We start from the raw sequence: 20,556 nt of genomic DNA, 5'->3' as shown, positions 1-20,556 counted from the left end.
CAAACTCCCCCCAGCCCTCTATCCTCCTGCACCGTAACCCCACCACCTCTTGCACAAGAGGTTGAGATGGAACTCCAGCCAGGAGTTTCATTTAAATGTATGATAAGTTTGCCTGTGAGAGAGAGACCCACCAAAAGCCGCCAGAGGACCAAGCCTCCAACATGGAATTTGACGAGTGAGGAGCATTTCCAGTATGTTGAGAGGAAGGGGAAAAAAAACAAGATCAAAACCAAAAATGCCACAGAGCAGGACCAGGAGCCATGCACCATATGCAGACATGTATATGGGGACAAAGATGATCCCCGGTGCACAGAGGAATGGCTCTCCTGCACAGTCTGCAGCCAGTGGTTTCACCAGACCTGTGCAGAAGAAAATGGCATCATAGATGACAATGACTCTCTCATTTGCAAAGATTGCTTGACCTGAATGACATGAAATTTTAGCAGTTTAAATTTCACCACTTTTTCTTACACATTTTCTGTGTTCTTGATTTATTCAGATTAATGTTTAATGACAGTTTTAAAGGTTGCTTATTCAATGAAATCTACTGTAAAATAATTTTAATATCTTTTTTAATCCAATGTTACATTTATGAATTAATTACATGTGTATTATAATTGTTTCTGTCTGAGATTTAACATTTGTAGTAAATTATTTGAAATAAAAACTAGTGTCCCACATTTCAAAACCAAAAATGCCACAGAGCAGGACCAGGAGCCATGCACCATATGCAGACATGTATATGGGGACAAAGATGATCCCCGGTGCACAGAGGAATGGCTCTCCTGCACAGTCTGCAGCCAGTGGTTTCACCAGACCTGTGCAGAAGAAAATGGCATCATAGATGACAATGACTCTCATTTGCAAAGATTGCTTGACCTGAATGATATGAAATTTTAGCAGTTTAAATTTCACCACTCTTTCTTACACATTTTCTGTGTTCTTGATTTATTCAGATTAATGTTTAATGACAGTTTTAAAGGTTGCTTATTCAATGAAATCTACTGTAAAATAATTTTAATATCTTTTTTAATCCAATGTTACATTTATGAATTAATTACATGTGTATTATAATTGTTTCTGTCTGAGATTTAACATTTGTAGTAAATTATTTGAAATAAAAACTAGTGTCCCACATTTCAACACAAGGTGTCCCACATTAGAAAACCCATTAATTCAGAAACAAGACGATACAAGGAACATTAATATATGTGCCATTTTCCCTTTGATTACAATATCTGAAAATTGTCTTCTAATTTAATAAGGGAACATCTTGGGGATTTCAAAAATATATGAAGTGTTGATATATTATATTGGCTTCGTATATAAATATGGTACAAAAGTCAGAATTGCAAAAAGTGTCCCACATTACACTAATCCACCCTACAACTGTCCATCTGTAATGAGTCAAAAACATCCGAGTTGTAAGCCAGTATTAATGAAAGTGATAATATTGGAATCAGTTTCGCTATAATACTTAGAAATTGTACAATTTTTTTACAGCAGGGTATTGCTGCCTCGCCAGGCAAACAAACGGAATCCTATGTTTCAACCGTTTCAATTGAAACGGGCCCCAGCCCGTTTCAATATTTCATATGAGGCCCTATCCTGTTAAACATAAAATTATTTGCCAGCTATGTGCCCATGTGTCGCTGATGCTTCCCTGAATGGACGCAATAAACGCACTATCCATGCATCCCAGGTACGCGTAAAATCACTATCAGGGCAGGAAACCAGGACTTAACAGAAAAAACGAGGACTGAAGTTGGTTTTCATCAAAAACTACATGCTTTAACAATATTCTGAATTTAAATTGACATCAAAAAATAATGAGGGCAAAGTGCTCCGCGTTATTTCAGCACCACGACCACGGACAAGGAAAGGTCGAGACATGCGGACAGACGGCCGTCTACAGACGCTGTCGGTGCTGCGCTGCTGGAGCAGCCACTGGAGGCAGACAGACAGCTGTCTCCTCCATTATTACAATCTGTAAATAAACTGAGAATAATGTCACATTTTAGTTGTGCTCTTGCTGTGTTTTATTTCTCTGTTAAGTTAGGACGTACTGACAGATCGTCTGTTTAGAGGCATTTTAACCCGAAGAAAAAAAGAAAAGAGGAGGAAAGTGATTGACAGACGTCAATCATCAGGTAGCGCACGTCAGGAGGAAAGCAGGAAAAACAAAAGGACATTAGAAATACTAAGAGAAAAGGAATAATAGTGGGAGAAGGAAAACCAGGGTCTATTGATAGTTTGCGGGCCGTTTTCAGCCTAGGAGCGATTACTGTACCATCGCGTGTGGCATGATACGCGCATCAGTGCGGATCACGGGTGTGTGACCGGTAGACAGAGCTGTTTGCGTGTGTGGCGGTGGATGTACAGTAGGCCTGTGTGTGTATGTTAAGGTGAAACCTAGGTGATGAATTATTGTACTGTCTTTTACTTGGTGGCTGGCAGCTGGGGCCCCCCTGGTGGCTGGGGCCCGTTTCAATTGAAACGGTTGAAACATAGGTAAGGCCGCCTATAGGTGGGCCCCCAGCTGCCAGTGCGTGTATCATGCCACCGGAGGCTACTACTCGCTCCTAATTAATAATGCGGCAGGAAATATCAATAAAAGCGTGAAAACGGCCCGCAAACTATCAATAGACCCTGGTTTTCCTTCTCCCAGTATTATTCCTCTTCTCTTAGTGTTTCTAATGTCCTTTAGTTTTTCCTGCTTTCCTCCTGACGTGCGCAACCTGATGATTGACGTCTGTCAATCACTTTCCTCCTCTTTTCTTTTTTCTTCGTGGGGTTAAAATGCCTCCAAACAGGCGATCTATGAGTAGGCTACGTCCTAACTTACCAGAGAAATAAAAGCAAGAGCACAACTAAAATTTGATATTATTGGCAGATTTTACTGTAATAATGGAGGAGACGGCTGGCTGCTCCAGCAACGCAGCACCGTGGTGCTGAAATAGCGCTGAGCACTTTGCTCTCATTACTTTAGTTGCCAATTTAAATTCAGAATATTGATAAAGCCTGTAGTTTCTGATTAAGATTCCTGTTCATGTCTGAAAATGTCATAATGATTTTGTTTTGACGAAAACCAACTTCAGTCCTCGTTTTTTCTGCTAGCCTAACACTCAATGTGTTGCGCAAACCTGGAGTGCATAGTGCGTTTATTACGTCCTTTCAAGGTTTAAAGCATCAGCGAACCATAAAACAAAGCTGATGCGAACCATAAAATTATTTGCCAGCTATGTGCCATAGCTGGCAAATAATTTTATGTTCAACAGGGTAGGGCCTCATATGAAAAATTGAAACGGGCCCCCAGATGTCTAAGGCCGCTGGTATAATGTGGTATAATGGTATAATCCATTTTTTCCCCTGGCTGGCAGCAATAGCCTACAGTATGCTGTCTTATCTTTTAATCTAAACTTAATTCAATTAAAAATGTAGGCTATGTACAATAAAATTAAACATTAAAATTTTGGGGGGGTCAACAGGTGTATTTAAATGGGACTATTTATGATGCACAATGTAAAGGGTACATTATACTCACCTTGCACTTCAAAGTTCTTAGTCTTTCGGTGAAAATTACTTTTTTGGGTTACTGTCATACCAACCGGGAAAGTTCCATCCTTTTTGAAAGCGAGTATCTGCTCAAACAGAGTGGGATCCATAGCGACAACAACTTGTACAGATAAAACTCCGAGATGTCAGGTGTTTCCTCCTGGATTTTTCTTGGCGGCGAGAGTGGTGTGACCGCCGGGGGGGGGGGGGGGGATGCGCGCAAGATCACGGTGGTGGGGGGGGGGGCTCACGCCGTGAGCTGTGGCATTTTAATTACAGTGCATACACGAGCCACGTGTCAATCTTGATTGGAGGTCACTGTGAGGCCAATGTGTACATTTGTACATGTACATTTGTAGCCTATTTGTGTTTATTACTAACAGAGCCTTAGAGATGGAACTGGTAGTGGAAGACAAGCTTTACATTGTTTTAACATTTAGAAGAAAAAAAAACATTCTGAAGGTGTGGCGGCTTTTATTTTCAATGACATAGCCTAGAGGAAACCTTGATTTTTACAACAAAGTTATATCAAATTCTGCACGGGTCACTTGTGCGCATTGGATGCAAAATGTGTGCAGATTTGGATGTGTTAGCAGATTTGTATATGTGTGCACATATGTGTGCAAAATTGTATATGTGTGCAGATTTTGATGCGTGCAGATTATAATATGTGTGCAGATATAATCAGGTAAATATGACTCTAAAGTTACATGAAGACATCGTGGCAGAAAACCATTTTAAGTATAAAATTTGGAGCAGGAATCTATTTTTGGCAAGTAAAAAACTGCATTTTGTATGCATTGGCCCTTTACACAATTTCCAGAGGGTACTATGGTTAATCTATAATGATCTTAATATTGCTCTGTTGAGTAATAGAAAGTCATTTTAGGCGAGAAAACACTTTTCATTAGCAAATTAATAGCCTCCAATCAATTTTTTGCAGGTGAATAGGCCCATTTTGTGTTGTAATGGTCCTTTAAAAGAGTTCCACATGGTCCTGTGAGCTCGAGGGTTTATATTATGAAGCTCTTGAATGAGATCAAGTCATTTTTAGGCAGAAATCACCATTCAGTAACTGCATTTGGCCTCCAATCAATTTTTGGCAGGTGAAAAAGCACATTTTGTGTTGTAATGGTCCTTTAAAGGAGTTCCACATGGCCCTGTGAGCTTTAGTGTCTATATTATGAAGCTCTTGAATGAGATCAAGTCATTTTTAGCCAGAAATCACCATTCAGTAACTGCATTTGGCCTCCAATCAATTTTTGGCAGGTGAAAAAGCACATTTTGTGTTGTAATGGTCCTTTAAAAGAGTTCCACATGGTCCTGTGAGCTCGAGGGTTTATATTATGAAGCTCTTGAATGAGATCAAGTCATTTTTAGGCAGAAATCACCATTCAGTAACTGCATTTGGCCTCCAATCAATTTTTGGCAAGTGAAAAAGCACATTTTGTGTTGTAATGGTCCTTTAAAGGAGTTCCACATGGTCCTGTGAGCTTTAGTGTCTATTTTATGAAGCTCTTGGATGAGATCAAGTCATTTTTAGGCAGAAATCACCATTCAGTAACTGCATTTGGCCTCCAATCAATTTTTGGCAGGTGAAAAAGCACATTTTGTGTTGTAATGGTCCTTTAAAAGAGTTCCACATGGTCCTGTGAGCTCGAGGGTTTATATTATGAAGCTCTTGGATGAGATCAAGTCATTTTTAGGCAGAAATCACCATTCAGTAACTGCATTTGGCCTCCAATCAATTTTTGGCAAGTGAAAAAGCACATTTTGTGTTGTAATGGTCCTTTAAAGGAGTTCCACATGGTCCTGTGAGCTTTAGTGTCTATTTTATGAAGCTCTTGGATGAGATCAAGTCATTTTTAGGCAGAAATCACCATTCAGTAACTGCATTTGGCCTCCAATCAATTTTTGGCAGGTGAAAAAGCACATTTTGTGTTGTAATGGTCCTTTAAAGGAGTTCCACATGGCCCTGTGAGCTTTAGTGTCTATATTATGAAGCTCTTGAATGAGATCAAGTCATTTTTAGCCAGAAATCACCATTCAGTAACTGCATTTGGCCTCCAATCAATTTTTGGCAGGTGAAAAGGCACATTTTGTGTTGTAATGGTCCTTTAAAAGAGTTCCACACTGACCTGTGAGCTCTAGGGTTTATATTATGAAGCTCTTGACTGAGATAAAGTCATTTTTAGGCAGAAATCACCATTCAGTAACTGCATTTGGCCTCCAATCAATTTTTGGCAGGTGAAAAAGCACATTTTGTGTTGTAATGGTCCTTTAAAAGAGTTCCACATGGTCCTGTGAGCTCGAGGGTTTATATTATGAAGCTCTTGAATGAGATCAAGTCATTTTTAGCCAGAAATCACCATTCAGTAACTGCATTTGGCCTCCAATCAATTTTTGGCAAGTGAAAAAGCACATTTTGTGTTGTAATGGTCCTTTAAAGGAGTTCCACATGGCCCTGTGAGCTTTAGTGTCTATTTTATGAAGCTCTTGGATGAGATCAAGTCATTTTTAGCCAGAAATCACCATTCAGTAACTGCATTTGGCCTCCAATCAATTTTTGGCAGGTGAAAAGGCACATTTTGTGTTGTAATGGTCCTTTAAAAGAGTTCCACACTGACCTGTGAGCTCTAGGGTTTATATTATGAAGCTCTTGACTGAGATAAAGTCATTTTTAGGCAGAAATCACCATTCAGTAACTGCATTTGGCCTCCAATCAATTTTTGGCAGGTGAAAAAGCACATTTTGTGTTGTAATGGTCCTTTAAAGGAGTTCCACACTGACCTGTGAGCTCTAGAATTTATATTATGAAGCTCTTGAATGAGATCAAGTCATTTTTAGGCAGAAATCACCATTTGGGCTCCAATCAATTTTTGAGTACAATTACTTACTTGAGTACAATTTTTGGCTACTCTACCCACCTCTGGAAATTAGTAGCCTAAATGTCAAAGTGCTTCCAACAATAAAGAGTCAATTGTGTTGTCAAGGGAAACATTAAGGGCAGTCAGATTATTGTCCAGCAGTAAGATTGCCTTCCCTCACATGTCAGATACTTGTGAAATAATTATAATGTATAACAATAAGGTGAAAGCATGTACAGTATACAATCTAAATAGGAACTAGATAAAATAATCCGTTTCTTATTTGAAATGTTTTTAAACAAAAAAATAGCTGTCCATTATTGATAGTAAGAGATGAGGATCAGAGGAATACAGAAAGCCTTGAAGTCATGTGGGTACACACCTCACGCAATTAACCAATGACACCATAGGTTAGGCTAATTTACATAATCCATCAGGCAACTGGTCCCGAGAGACTGAAAATGGATCCGCGCGTCTACAACCACATTAAGAATTATAAAACAAATGGGACATATCCAGATGGATATTCCAGAAATGAAAAAACAAATTTCCGTCGAAAGGCCAACACCTTTGATGTGCAAGGTAAAACTATGTTAGGACATTTATTACGCATGCATGGTGCACTCCTCTTCTCCACCATTAGTAATTGCTGAAGCAAGATTAGGCCCAGAGATGGGCAGTAATGTGTGTATCATTAATTTCTGTTACAATTACTTGAGTAACATTTTGGATGAATTGTACTCTTAAAACGATTTTTAATGCACAATACTTTTTTACTTTTACTTGAGTAATATCATTCTTAAGTAACAATACTCAGTGTTTTGTTTTAATTAAAGGGGTATTGTTTAAAAACATGTATTTGCAGATCATTACTTTGATTGATTGATTGCATTCATGTTCTTATTTGACAAATAAATCAGACTCCACAAATACATTACTCCACAGTTACTCAGTACTTGAGTAGTTTTTTCACCAAATACTTTCTTACTTTTACCCAAGTAATTATTTGGATGATTACTTTTTATTGATACTTGAGGAGCCTAATATTGTTCAAAAGTAAAAAAATAGTCTTATGTAAGTACAATTTTTGTCTACTCTGTCAGTCTCATTGTCAGAGCCAAGACAAGCAGATAATAAAGGAAATTTGTAAATAATATTTATATTTTCAGAAAAAATAGGCAGAAGTGAAAAGTATTAAGTGTGACTTTTTGCACTTAGCAGGTCTTTCTCTTGAGCAGATACAGGAGATTAACTGCTCTAATTTTCTTTTGGAGCATACCAGTTTCATCACAAAAGACTCTTATCAGTTGTATGTATGTGTATGTGTGTACGTTTCACTAATAAAAGATCCCAACAATAAGATGCATTTGAAGTAGTTTATTGTATGGTGGAGAACCAGGTGATGCAGGAGTGATAGACTGTCACTCCAGAGGGAGGGATGAGGGTGAGATTAGTCGAGGGACTGTGACCCTTTGCCTTCTGTCTTCCCTTTGTCTGTGCATCTACCTGGTTTTGGACTGCTCTTTGTGTTTTTGACCCTTTGTTTTGATGTGGAAATAGGATGTATTTGAGGCTGTGTCTTAGTCTGTTTCTCAGCTGATGCTTTTATTTAATAATCTATACTAATGTAGCCTGTTTTATTCCCAAAGATGAAAAACTCTTCTACAAAAAGAAGGGTAATGTCACCGAGGTGGTGTGTGGGCCCGATAAAGCTGAGGAAATATTCAAAGACTTTCATGCCAGCAGCACTGGGGCACACTGTGGGCAAAAGAAAACCCAGGACGCAATTGGCAGGCGGTTTTACTGGCCTGGCATGTCAGATGACATTGACACATGGGTAAGTATCTAAAGTCACCTATGAAGTCCTTAAGTGCACTATAGTTAATAAAGTGCAGTTATAGTTAGTAATGATAATAATAGTAATGATAATAATATGATGATTTTACATCTGATGTCAGTCTGAATCTATATAGTGTGTCCACTTTGTGGAATGTTAGACAAGTGAAGAGTTACTCTGCCTTTATACAACTTACAGTTTACACAAATTGTTAAGACAAGAAAGCCTCTGTGTTCAGATTTATTGTTCAGAAAATGCTTCAGGTAATCTATTAGTCTGCACAGTATTTTCACCTTCATCCCATCTTTTCATTCAGGTGGCACAGTGTGTGGAATGCCAGGCCAGTGGAACTGCGATAAAGGAGGAGAAAACATACATATTATTTTCCAAATTCAACTTGTGCCTGTACGTTTGTTTGTTTTTTCATTTTGGCTCTGTGCCCTATTTCCCTCCCGTGTTCTGTGTTTCCCCCTCTTGCTTCCCTCTCTGTCTTATTTCTTTGCCCCATCAGATTATCCTCATCTGTCATCTGGTTTAGCTTTCTGTAAAAGTATTTTTGCTACACCTGCCTTGTGCTGTAATATTTGACAGTGAAAATCACAACATATCTGTAATTGCATTCTTCCTTACTTTTTTTGTGTAGACAGTAGTACAGTAAAAACTATTTGTCTTTTAGGTAACACATCCATTTGAGCTGGTAGGCATGGATCTGATCGGGAAGCTGACCAAAACAGGATGGGAACAGCTACATTTGTGTCATGATTGATTACTTGACCAAATGGCCACAAGCCTACCCTATAAAAAATAAAAGTGCTGAAGAGGTGGCTGACTGCCTACTCAAATTCTTTTATCAATTTGAGGCTCCCAAGAGGATCCTCACTGATCAAGGGAGGGAATTTGTGAATGAGGTATGATGAAATTACTCATTAGCTACAAGCAATATTTTGTGAAGTAGACTGAATTTTCACTTAAATTAACATTTAATGTATGTATGTAATTTCTTAATTATCTCTTTCTCAAACACAGGTTAACACTAACATCTGCAAGATTCTTTCTATAAAAAGAAGCCTATGTGCCCCCTACCACCCCCAAACAAATGGTCTGGTGGAAAAAATGAATGGAACCATACAAAGGTAAGTAAAATATTAATTATATTTTCTTGCATAGGGCTTGCTTGCATGAAATTTTTATATATTTTCACCATCTCCTCATATTGATGTGTGAATATTTAGTAAACTATTATTTGAAGGTCATCACAAATTGACATTCAACAAATATATACATGTACAGATAGTTTTGCAAATACTTTTAAGCAGTTGTAAAAAATACTATTCTTTTTCCTATTGCATTTCAGAGCACTTAGAAAACTGGTGGGAGACAGGCCCGATACGTGGGACAAACACCTGGATGCAGTGATGTTTGGTTTACATACCAAAACACAGTTGACCACCAAATTTTCACCGTTTTATTTGATGTTTGGCAGGGAAGCCCACTACCCATCACAGGTCCCCGCGGAATATATGGTATCTTCTGTTGTAATTAGTAGCTTTAATTTATAGATGTTTCAGAGTTTAGTATTATGTTTTAATGCTTATAAAACTCTTTTTGAAAAGGTTGACAGCAGTGTGGAAAATGTGGTGGAAAATGATAGCCCCACAGATGACATCCTCCATCTAAGTGATGCATTGCAGGCTGCTCGAGATGCCATTGCAAACAGAAAGAGAACCAAAAAGGGCAAATTGCCACCTCCAAATTTCAAGGTGGGTGACAAAGTGTGGAGGCAAAATGTAAGGAGCCAGCAGCGAAAGGGAGGAAAGCTGGACCCTGATTACCTGGGGCCTATCACTATTGTGGCACTCCAAAATAAAAGTGCAGATCTTTCAAATGAGGAGGGTCGCATTTATAAAAAGATCAGCACTGATCACCTAAAAATTAATGTGGAGGGAACGCCACACATTCCACACAAGATCGCCACACCTGCCTCTACCACCTCGGCTGCCTCTACAACCCCAGCCACCCCTACCTCCTCCACATCCTTCTCAGCTGCCACTGATAAATGTAAGAAATTGAAGTTCACAGGACAATATATTTGGGAAGACATATAATTACACAAATGTTTAGCGGCTAAAATATCATACACAGATTACAAGTTAATCTGCCTCAGATGCAGTTGATTTGGGCAATTCCTTTAAAGCAAAAAAAAAAAAAAAATCACTCCTTAGGCACTTTGCTGTCTACATTTATTATGCATTCAAGTATCTTCCCATATTCACTTTTTTTCTTGGTTTTCTACTTGGAATTATACTTAAGTATACCTGATCAAATACAAAATAACCGTTGACAAAGGCAGTAGTTTATCATAATTACATAAAAGCTCTGCTAGATGAAAAATGTATCTTGTATTTTACTGCCTGTGTTTTATGTATAATGAATTATTCCCAGTCATTATGATGATCAATCAAAGTCTGCTCTGGAAATCGAATCTATTCAATATAGAATACTTATCATCATTTTTCACAGATGTGATGGACGCATGGGCCGGAAAGGATCTGTATATCCTTTTGGCCAAAGTGGGACCCTATAAGGTCTTTTTTGCGGACGTTGCCAGGACAGCTCCAAATAAGGAGTTGGAGAGTGAGGTAAAGTTCTTTTATTTTTAGGATTGAATGTAGAGTAACTAAACCTTGGTCTTATTCCAGTATGTCATGTCATCACAGATTATCAATGCTTACTTGGAGCTGCTGGTAAGACAACATAATGCGCAGTCACAGGATAAGGCATTTGCAGTCGATACATATGGAATAACAGACATATGGAACAACAGCGACAGACTGCGCAAAGTAGGTGTACTTTTTCGTATTAATTAGTTGTAAGTGATGTACAAATCTAATGAACAAATGTCAGTATTGTTGTAAGTCTGGGAGAAGTCTACAATATGTGTGAATGTATATAGCTTTTGAATCTTTGACTAGTTCCATAACTCACATACCACTTTGCCATGTAAACATCTTCCCATATGTCCCTTCACTTTTCTGGTGTTGCTTTTATTCTTTCAAGGCTATGTTACACATTATTTTATATGGCCTTGTCACTCACTTTGTGGCTTATTTTTATTTTAGCTGGATCCATTGATGTACAAATACATCATTGGGATTTTAAATGAGAGTGGGCACTGGATGTTGTTGGTGAGTTAAAAAAGCATGATGGATATTGTAACTTATCTATTTGGCATTTAATTGAAATAACTTGTATTAATTGAATTTATAAAGGAATATGACTTTGGGCAATGATTAATGAGAGTGACTTAGATTTACATGCAGGTGTTTTCCCTTATTGACCAATACGTCATGAAACCATCCCAAAAGACTTGCCTCTTCCTTGACCCTCTTGGGGAGAGTGACAAGAAGATGAAGCACTGTCAAGGAGTGACGAGGTAAATTAACATGAATTTTTACATTTTTCTTTTATCATTTACATAAACATAAAGTAATACATATCTGTTATTTAGAGCCTTCATGAGACGTAGGGGACTCAATATAACAAGATGGTCCTGCTCAACACTCCCTCACCCTAAACAATCAGACACCACATCATGTGGAGTGTTTGCACTAAAGGTCGGAACCTATTTTTTTTGGGGGGGGGTTAAAATATCACTGCAAAGTCAGTCATTTCTTATATTTTATCTGACAATTTAGACCTTATCTGTCAAATGATTCAGTTTTACTAAACCTATAATTTTACAATGTTTTCAGTTCGCTGAGTGCATTCTCAAAGGGCAGAGCATCTCCTTCAGCACAACAGCCAGCAACATTAATGGACTGAGGAAGCACATCGCATCAACTGTTCTGGAAAACAGTGGTATGTTAGGGATATTTGTGACATGCTGAGATATATGCATAGGATACTTACCGATTTCATTAAAGTCCCATAAACTATAACCAATGACATTTTATCATGAGGTGTGGTCGTGCTTTGATTTTTTCAGAAGACCTCAGTAATATCTGCAGAATCTGTGGGGAGGAGGAGGATGACCAAGAAGATGCAGTTTCCTGGGTAAAGTCATTGTAGGATTTCAAGAAAAAAAAACCTGGTCACACGTATCTACAGAGAAAATATATGAAAGGCTACCCTAAAAGTAACTTTAGTTATGATGATTATATAAAGGTTAAAGGTTAAATGTATTCAACAGTAAGCTAGTAGGAGATTGTCTAATCTAACGCTGTCTTTTGGACAATTTGCAGATTTGCTGTGATGTGTGTCAGTGGTGGTACCATCAGGGGTGTGCCAAATGGGTATCACGAAAAAAAAAAATACACCTGCAAATCCTGCAACTAAAACAAAGTGTCCAGGCTGGCTGGCGGCTCGATGGTGCCAACATACTCAACTATGTTCCTGTGTTCTTGTGTTCATAAATAAACTTTATTGTTGTACTCTGTATGTTGTATGATTTAAGTACAGTACTTTCTTCCATTCAGATATCTTTACACATCAATCAATCAATCAATCAATGGCTTTATTCATACCTTGAAGGATACAGAGCAGTACATGGTGACCAGCACCCTGAAACTCTGGATTGGGAGGGGTTACATTCTCTGTCTTTTCAGCATTAATAGTAGAGGAAACCAGGTGCATGTACAGTAGGCTGCATCAAATTTGAATGGGACATTTTAATTTCAAAATATCAATTTGGCTGGCATTGCATTTTGTTCCAATTAACATAAAAATGACTTTTGCAAAGTTTTGAGGAAATCCATTGAGATCTGTGACCTGAGACCTAACACACAAACTTTTGTGAAATTTCGAAAAATGTGCAATTTTTAGTCTAATTGCCAAAAGGTTGACCTGGAAATGTTGAGTACAGTGAACTTTTATACAGTAACATGTTCTATAGGGTTATCAAAGTAAAATTAGTTTGTTTGCCCTTTGGGCAACTTGGGCATTTCTCAGAATTCAACTTTCAAGATTCTCCATTCATTTGTCCTATAGACAAAATGAATGGAGGTCAATGGGACATGTTCACGTGGCCTTTCCCTGAGTTTTGTGTAGCAGTGATAGATGTCGGACACACATATAAAGTTTAATTGAATTTATTGTTAAACACAAGGGCAATACTAACACACTTAAAAGAACAAACCATCTCTAGTGGCTTACTCACTGGCAACTCGCAGGGCCTAATGATAAGAGCTGACATTAACTAAACTTCAAACTTAATTGCTCAGCCTGTGCCAGAATCCACTCCTCTGAGCAACATCAACAGGGAGAGAGAGAGAGGAAATGGAACCTGAACTCTGAACCTAGCCAGTGCGTCTCCCCCCAGATATGTCTCCCCACCTGCCACCCAAGAGTAACCCTCTTATTCAGGGATTAGCTTGCGTTTGCAGCAGCGAAGGTTTGGCTGTCATGTTCAACTGCCTGCAGCACATTCTGCAGGTGCTGCTCCTTCCTGGCCACTGCGACAAAGTCGGATGTGAGCTTGATGCCACGCTCGGCACAGTCATTGACCACGTTCATTGCATGTACATTGACCTCACTTTTTTTGAACGCAGCATTGGTAGCCCATTCCTTCACATCGAGAGACAGAAATGCTGGATCAATGTGCAGCTGGTGCATCCAAAACCAGCAATCTGTATTGGCGAGGTCGGCCAAGCTGGTGGTTGGCAAGAGGGTGGGGAACTTTGGCTTGCCAAAGCCAGTGCCAAAGCGCTGCTGGGGGACGTGCATGGGGAGATCAGCCGGCTTGTGCTCCAAGATCGCACTGGCAAGTGCACGCTTGTCATCAATGGGCACCTTGCTGCTGAAGAGAGCCAGGGGTAGCATCTCACCTGTCAGGTACCAGCGATGCCTCTCTAGTGCCTTGATCGCTGATGCTGCAATGCCCTCATCTACAGCCTTGTATGCCTGCAGGTGGTGGTAGAGTGTGAGGTCATTCCAGGCAGCATCTACAGCTTTCTCGCAGGTCAGCTACCACTTTGCATAGATGTGTGTGATGAAGTTGGAAAATGCTCGAATCTTCGGCACCTGCTGCCGTGTGGTGATTGTGCCCTGGGGAAGCAATGCGATGTGCTGCTCCATCAAGGCCAGCTTGAGAGTGTAGAGCAGCTTGGCCATCTATTGTGCCTTGTGGAGCGCTCTCGGCCGTTGGAAGGTCACTGCAGTCTGCTCTTCACCATCTGCATCCAGAAACACAAGACACAGCTGCACAAACTCAGGGTAGTCACCTCGCTTGTAGTCAATCACTTCTTTTGCGCATGTGACAAGTTCAGCACGTAACTTGCCCAGGAATGGTTGCTCGGTGTTGCCAGGAATGTAGCGGGACCATTGGCTGCAGGATTCTTGTGGTTCCAGTTCTCTCTCAGACGTGTGAACAAGGTAACCTCTGGCGAGCGTGATGACTCCACCTTCAGGTCTGTGAAAACCTGGTTCAGGAGGACCTCACCAATGTGGTGCCGGCACCCAGACCAAAGCAGTGGTCGGCCCAGTGAGAGCTGTATGGCAATGCAGGCTGCCGTGAGATGGCCAGTGTTTGACGCGGTGGTGTCAAACGCCATGTTGACAACCTGGTCAGCACAGCACCAGTCCTGCAGCAACGTGCATGTCAACCGGGCAATGATCGCTCCACATGCCTCATTGGTCTGCTTCTCATACGCCAGGACACCAAGCAGTTTCAGCCGCTCTGCATCTCCGACCACCACTGTAAGACGCTCCTCCAACTGGTGCACATTGCTGAGTATCGGTGTTAACTTGCTGTCCCAGTGTAGGGTGCACAATGGAGGTGGTGTCCACTGCTTGTGCTGTTCCTCACTGATTGTCTCCAGCACTTGGCGTCTTGCTCGGTCAGCTGTTGCATAGGATGCAGAGAGATGTGTACAATCACCGCCTGACTCTGCGACCAGGCCACGCATGAAGGCAGCCTGTTGCATTGGTGACATCTTCAACCTTGTAGCCAGTGACACGACACTTTGTCGGCTAAGGATGTCATGTGGAATGAAGACGTTTGTTCCAGTCTTCTTACGCTTGACACTTGTTCCAGTCTTCTTACACTTGAGGGATGGTTCATCCTCAGATGGTGGACAGACTGTGTTAGTATCCTCCTCTGGCTCCTCATCACTTTCCAACACCAAGCTGGACATTGCCATCATCTCCTCCAGCTCTTTTTCACACCGGGACTGCCTGGCTGCTGCGGCCGCTTGACGCTCCTCTCGCCGTTTCACCTTGAGCTGCAGCTTTTTGTCCAATACACCAAATGTGGCCACTCTGTCGGTCTTCATGCTGGCCAAGAAAGCTAGGTCTTCTGGGTTATCTATCAGCTTTTCAACATTTGGAGGCCACAGCGGAAATGTGGCATCAAGTCTGCACTCCATTTTCTCCAGTTGTTTTGCTGTAGCCTCACTGGAGCGCTTGGCCTTGGAGATTTTCCGCAGCTTGTTGTTGGCATTAACCAAGTCTACCATCTTGTGGCACACACGCTTGTCGCTCACCATAGAAATGTTGGCCTTCTTGTAAAATGGTCGCACCTGCTCCAGGACGACCTTGGCTGCCTCGAACTGCGTCAATGCTCCATCTGCACCAGGTTCCTTGGGAAGCATGCAGCGTAAGAGCTGACGACCAGTTGGCAGCTTGGCGCCAGTGATGATGCCATCCTCACTGGTGATGCTGGGGCCCAGACCAAAGACCAGGCTGCGACTGCTAGTCTGGCAGGGACCAGTTGGTGAAGGCAGCATCTTAGGAGAGATGGATCCTGGGGGGGGTTGTGTTGTACAGTGCCTGACAATGAAAAGGATACAAGGACAAGGATAGTGTTTAAAATCATATCTTAGCATACTTAATATCACTCAATTATGATAAACCATGCTTGAATAAGCCTCAAATTTTAGCTGTACATAGTCTAACATAGTCTAACTTAATCATTACAATGATAACTTACCGTTACATCACTACCAGAGTAGCTAGCTGTGCTCGCAAATATACCTATATTTAAAATGTTAATTTAACAACTACAATGCTACTCTCAATAAACATGAGACATCAATACTCTGAATATGATATTGTCTAATGTCTACTCTAGAATACTGTTGATGTTAAGCTTAATAGCTTAGCTAACATAGCTAGCTAACTGTGGTTAGCAAACTGTTGTTAGCTAACTTTAGCTAGATGTAATGAGCACCAAATACCTATGAATATGACTACATTTCATTCAAAGTATGTAAATATACAAAGTCTAACTTCATCATTACAATGATAACTTAAGCTAGCTAACTGTGGTTAGCAAACTGTTGCTAGCTAATGTTAGCTAGATGTAATGAGCACCAAATACCTATAAATATGACTACATTTCATTCAAAGTATGTAAATATACAAAGTCTAACTTCATCATTACAATGATAACTTAAGCTAGCTAACTGTGGTTAGCAAACTGTTGCTAGCTAATGTTAGCTAGATGTAATGAGCACCAAATACCTATACATATGACTACATTTCATTCAAAGTATGTAAATATACAAAGACACAACTACATACATAGTAGTAATATGTAATAAGAGTATACATACCCAACACAAAAATATAAAGATCACCTCAGTTTTCTTGAGCTGCAGTCTTTATTACCTCAGAGCTCTACGGCGACCATTGAGCACTGTTTACCACTTCATCCAACAAAAACAGATGTGCGGTGGCACCCCTAAATCATCATGTATTGGAAAAATATTTTGCATGTGTTGTTTCTACATATATTGGAACACTTTTAGCACCCAGCCATATCAAAATTCAAGAACTGTGTTTTTTGATGCACCCTAATGTACAGTGAATTTGGTCAATATCACTCCCTGCAATAAGGACTTACAGGGTGCAGTCACTTTTCGGCAGGGCCTGCCGAAAAGTGACTGCACCCTATAACTCTGGATAGTAGGGATTACATTCTCTGTCTTTTCAGCATTAATAGTAGAGGAAACCAGGTGCATGTACAGTGAATTTGGTCAATATCACTCCTTGCAATAAGGACTTACAGTAACTCTGGATTGCAAGGAGTGATATTGACCAAATTCACTGTATATGCACCTGGCAAACACAGAGAATGTTATGCAAAACCACAGCGCAAACAAACAAACCACAGCAGCAGGGAAACCCCGGGAAATCCCGGGAAACCTCTTGGAGACCCCTTTCCGACACTTGGCTACTTTTGACAGCTGTCACCTCGAGCCCATCTAATGGTTCGCGGGCTAACACTTCAATAACCAATGAAAACGTACACAAGCACGATTAGGCCTACGTAATCACATTTAATCACAATCCATTTACATTACAATCAAACATGGTGGAAAATAAGAAGAAGTGCTGGCAGTACAATGCAAATTACATAAATTATGGATTTATTCCATCACCGACAAATGTACATCTGCCGATGTGCCTGCTATGTGAGCAGGTTTTCTCGAATGAGGCAATGAAGCCGTCGCGATTACAGGAGCATCTGTCAAAAAAACATTCTGACAAGGCATCAAAAGACTCGGCCTACTTCCAGTCACTGAGGGATCAGCATTCAAGGCGCCCTACAATCAACACCATGTTCGCTCGGAGCGTCAACCAAACAGAGAGCGGGTTGGTGGCATCTTATAACATAGCTCTACTAATTGCAAAGGCCGGCTTACCATTCACTGTAGGGGAGTCTCTAGTTGTTCCCGCAATAAAGGAGGCTATCTCCACCGTCATGCAGCGCGACCCTGCGCCAGTCACCAAGGCCATCACGCTCAGCAACGACAGTGTGGCCCGGCGCATACGGGAGATGTCCATGGACACTGAGCAACAGCTGTGTGCTACGTTGCGCGGCTGTCGCTTTAGTGTCCAGCTGGATGAGACCACCACGGCCGACAACAACGTTCTCCTGATGGCCTATGTCCGTTATGTGTCCGGGAGGGATCTGCTTGAAGATTTCCTGCGAGGTGAAACCATCTTAGCCGCCCTGACGGAGTTCCTGCGGGAGAGGGACATCCCGGTGACGAACATCATCGCCTGCGCCACGGATGGAGCGCCAGCTATGGTCGGCAGATACCGGGGATTCGCCACCCTCCTCAAGCAGCAAGTCCCCCAGGTGTTGACAGTGCACTGCGTACTGCACCGTCACAACTTGGTGGCCAAAAAAATGTCCCCGTCACTCCATCAGTCCCTGGATGTTGCGGTCAAGGCGATCAACAAAATAAAAGCCCATGCGCCTAATGATCGGCTCTTCAGACAGCTGTGTGGGGAAAATGATGAGGCCTTTAAGCGCCTGCTGCTCCACACAGAGGTGCGCTGGCTGTCAAAGGGCAACTGCTTGGCCAGGCTGTGCGAGCTTTTCCCGTCAGTTATTGAATTTCTCGACCAGGCAGATGCAACCTTGAAGGCCAAGCTGTGGTCCTGTCGCCATGACATTTTTTACCTCTCCGACTTCTTCGGGAAGATGAATGAGGTCACATTGAAGCTCCAGGGGGATGGGATGATGCTGGTCCGCTCCAAGGCCACCATCTGCAGCTTCCTTGCAAAACTGGAGCTCTACCAACAGAACCTGAGGAGGCGACAATTAACTCACTTTCCGCAGTTAGCCAAGGTAGGTTTTTGAATTAAGGCCTGTTCATACTATGCAAGAAGAAAGAAATGTGTGATTGGTCAGAATGTGGAAATATTAGGCATTTCATATTTCATACTAGAGGTTGGACTGCCACCTCTGTTGCCTCTTTCTTTCCATCTCCTCCGCAATCGCGCATAATAAGCTAATTCAAACGTGTTGTTCTCCTCCTCCTCAATCAACGCAAAACTTGCCATCTCCGCTAAGGGGATTCCCTTAGCGCGCGTTACGTGTACTGCAGTGGGTGGTGCGTATGAGGGACTCCCAGGAGTTAAAAAAAAAAAAAAAAAAGGAACTCCCAGGAGTTTCTCCTGAAGTAGCTAGCCTATGAAATGCCCTGACCATGAGTATGAACAGGCCTTTAGACTACGTTTTATCTCTGCTCTCATGATAAAATGAAATAATAGTTTTACTGTGCCTGTTCAGGTGTTGGATGAGCTGACGGATAGTCACCTGCTGCTCTACACCGACCACTTGAAGGCAGTCAAGGCCGACATGGCGATTCGGTTCAGGGACCTCGAGCAGTTAGATGTGCCTGACTGGGTAAGAGGATCATGGTATGGTCAGGGGGGCGTTTGTTCCAAAAAGGTTGAGAACCACTGCTCTAACAGGTAGGGCTGGGTCCTTCCGATGAGGCTGCTAGCACTAGCTTCCATTGTTGCTGTAGGCTACGTCCTTGTGCAGTACACAGAGGCGGCTCCCCTCCCGAGCGTGGCCGTGGTTCCAGCGCCTCTAACTGACACACCCCCAGCGTTTCACAGCAGAGAGAAGTGCTTGTTTTTCCATGACTTTGAGACCTAATTTTATATACTTGCCGATTTTTTTAATCTTTCAAATTTGGCTCAGTGGTCAATGATACATGTTACTGTGGTGTGACAAACTCATAACACAATTTTTTTGCTGCTTTACACGCACTTTAAGATCAGTTTAAATATTTCTGTATTTGATTTTTTGTTTCACATCTTATAATCTGTTGTGTTCGATGAGTAATTAATAATCATCATCATATAACTGTTAAATTTTGGTTGTTGTCGTTGTTTGGTTGTATGTTTAATATTGTTATTGTTTGCAAAACTGTTATCAAATGTTGTAACCCCCAAAAAATTGAGAGAAGAAAGTGAAATCATTTTACATAACATATCTGCCTCCATTCTACATTTATATGAAGTGATTGGGCCTCAGCTATGGTTTACGTAGACTATTGTCAGCGCTGAATATTGTGAATTTGAAAAGGGGGGATTTAGGACGCACTCACACTTGGCTCAGGTGATCCGTACCGTACTGAAGCACAGTTGTCCCTCCTCCCCAGTCCCCCGCTGGCCTGCACTCACGCTGCTCCGGCCGCAACAGGGCCTGAGCACGGTTACCTCTCGTACATATGTCATCATGTGGTAATACAACACACGCATGACTTTACGTCATCATAAAACGTAATTTATTTTACAAGAAGCGTGGTCGCAGCACATTGGTGAACAACACAGAGAACGCGACTCTTACTTTAGAGACTTTGTGGCTTGTTTTGAGTATTTTTATCCAGTTGACTCTGAGAACTCATGTCTGCCCAGATTTCAAGTAAACACTTGTCCTCTGCATCGGACCAACCCAAACCCTTTCCCGCCACTGTTGTTATATTATTATAGAAAGGAATGGTCACACATTGATTATAACTCACTACCTTGTTGCGTAGCCATGATTGTGCTCGT

The sequence above is a fragment of the Pagrus major genome, chromosome 5, assembly GCF_040436345.1.
Source record: "Pagrus major chromosome 5, Pma_NU_1.0".
Lineage (NCBI taxonomy): Eukaryota > Metazoa > Chordata > Actinopteri > Spariformes > Sparidae > Pagrus > Pagrus major.
The sequence above is the reverse complement of the archived record's forward strand: the minus strand, read 5'-3'. Positions refer to the sequence as shown.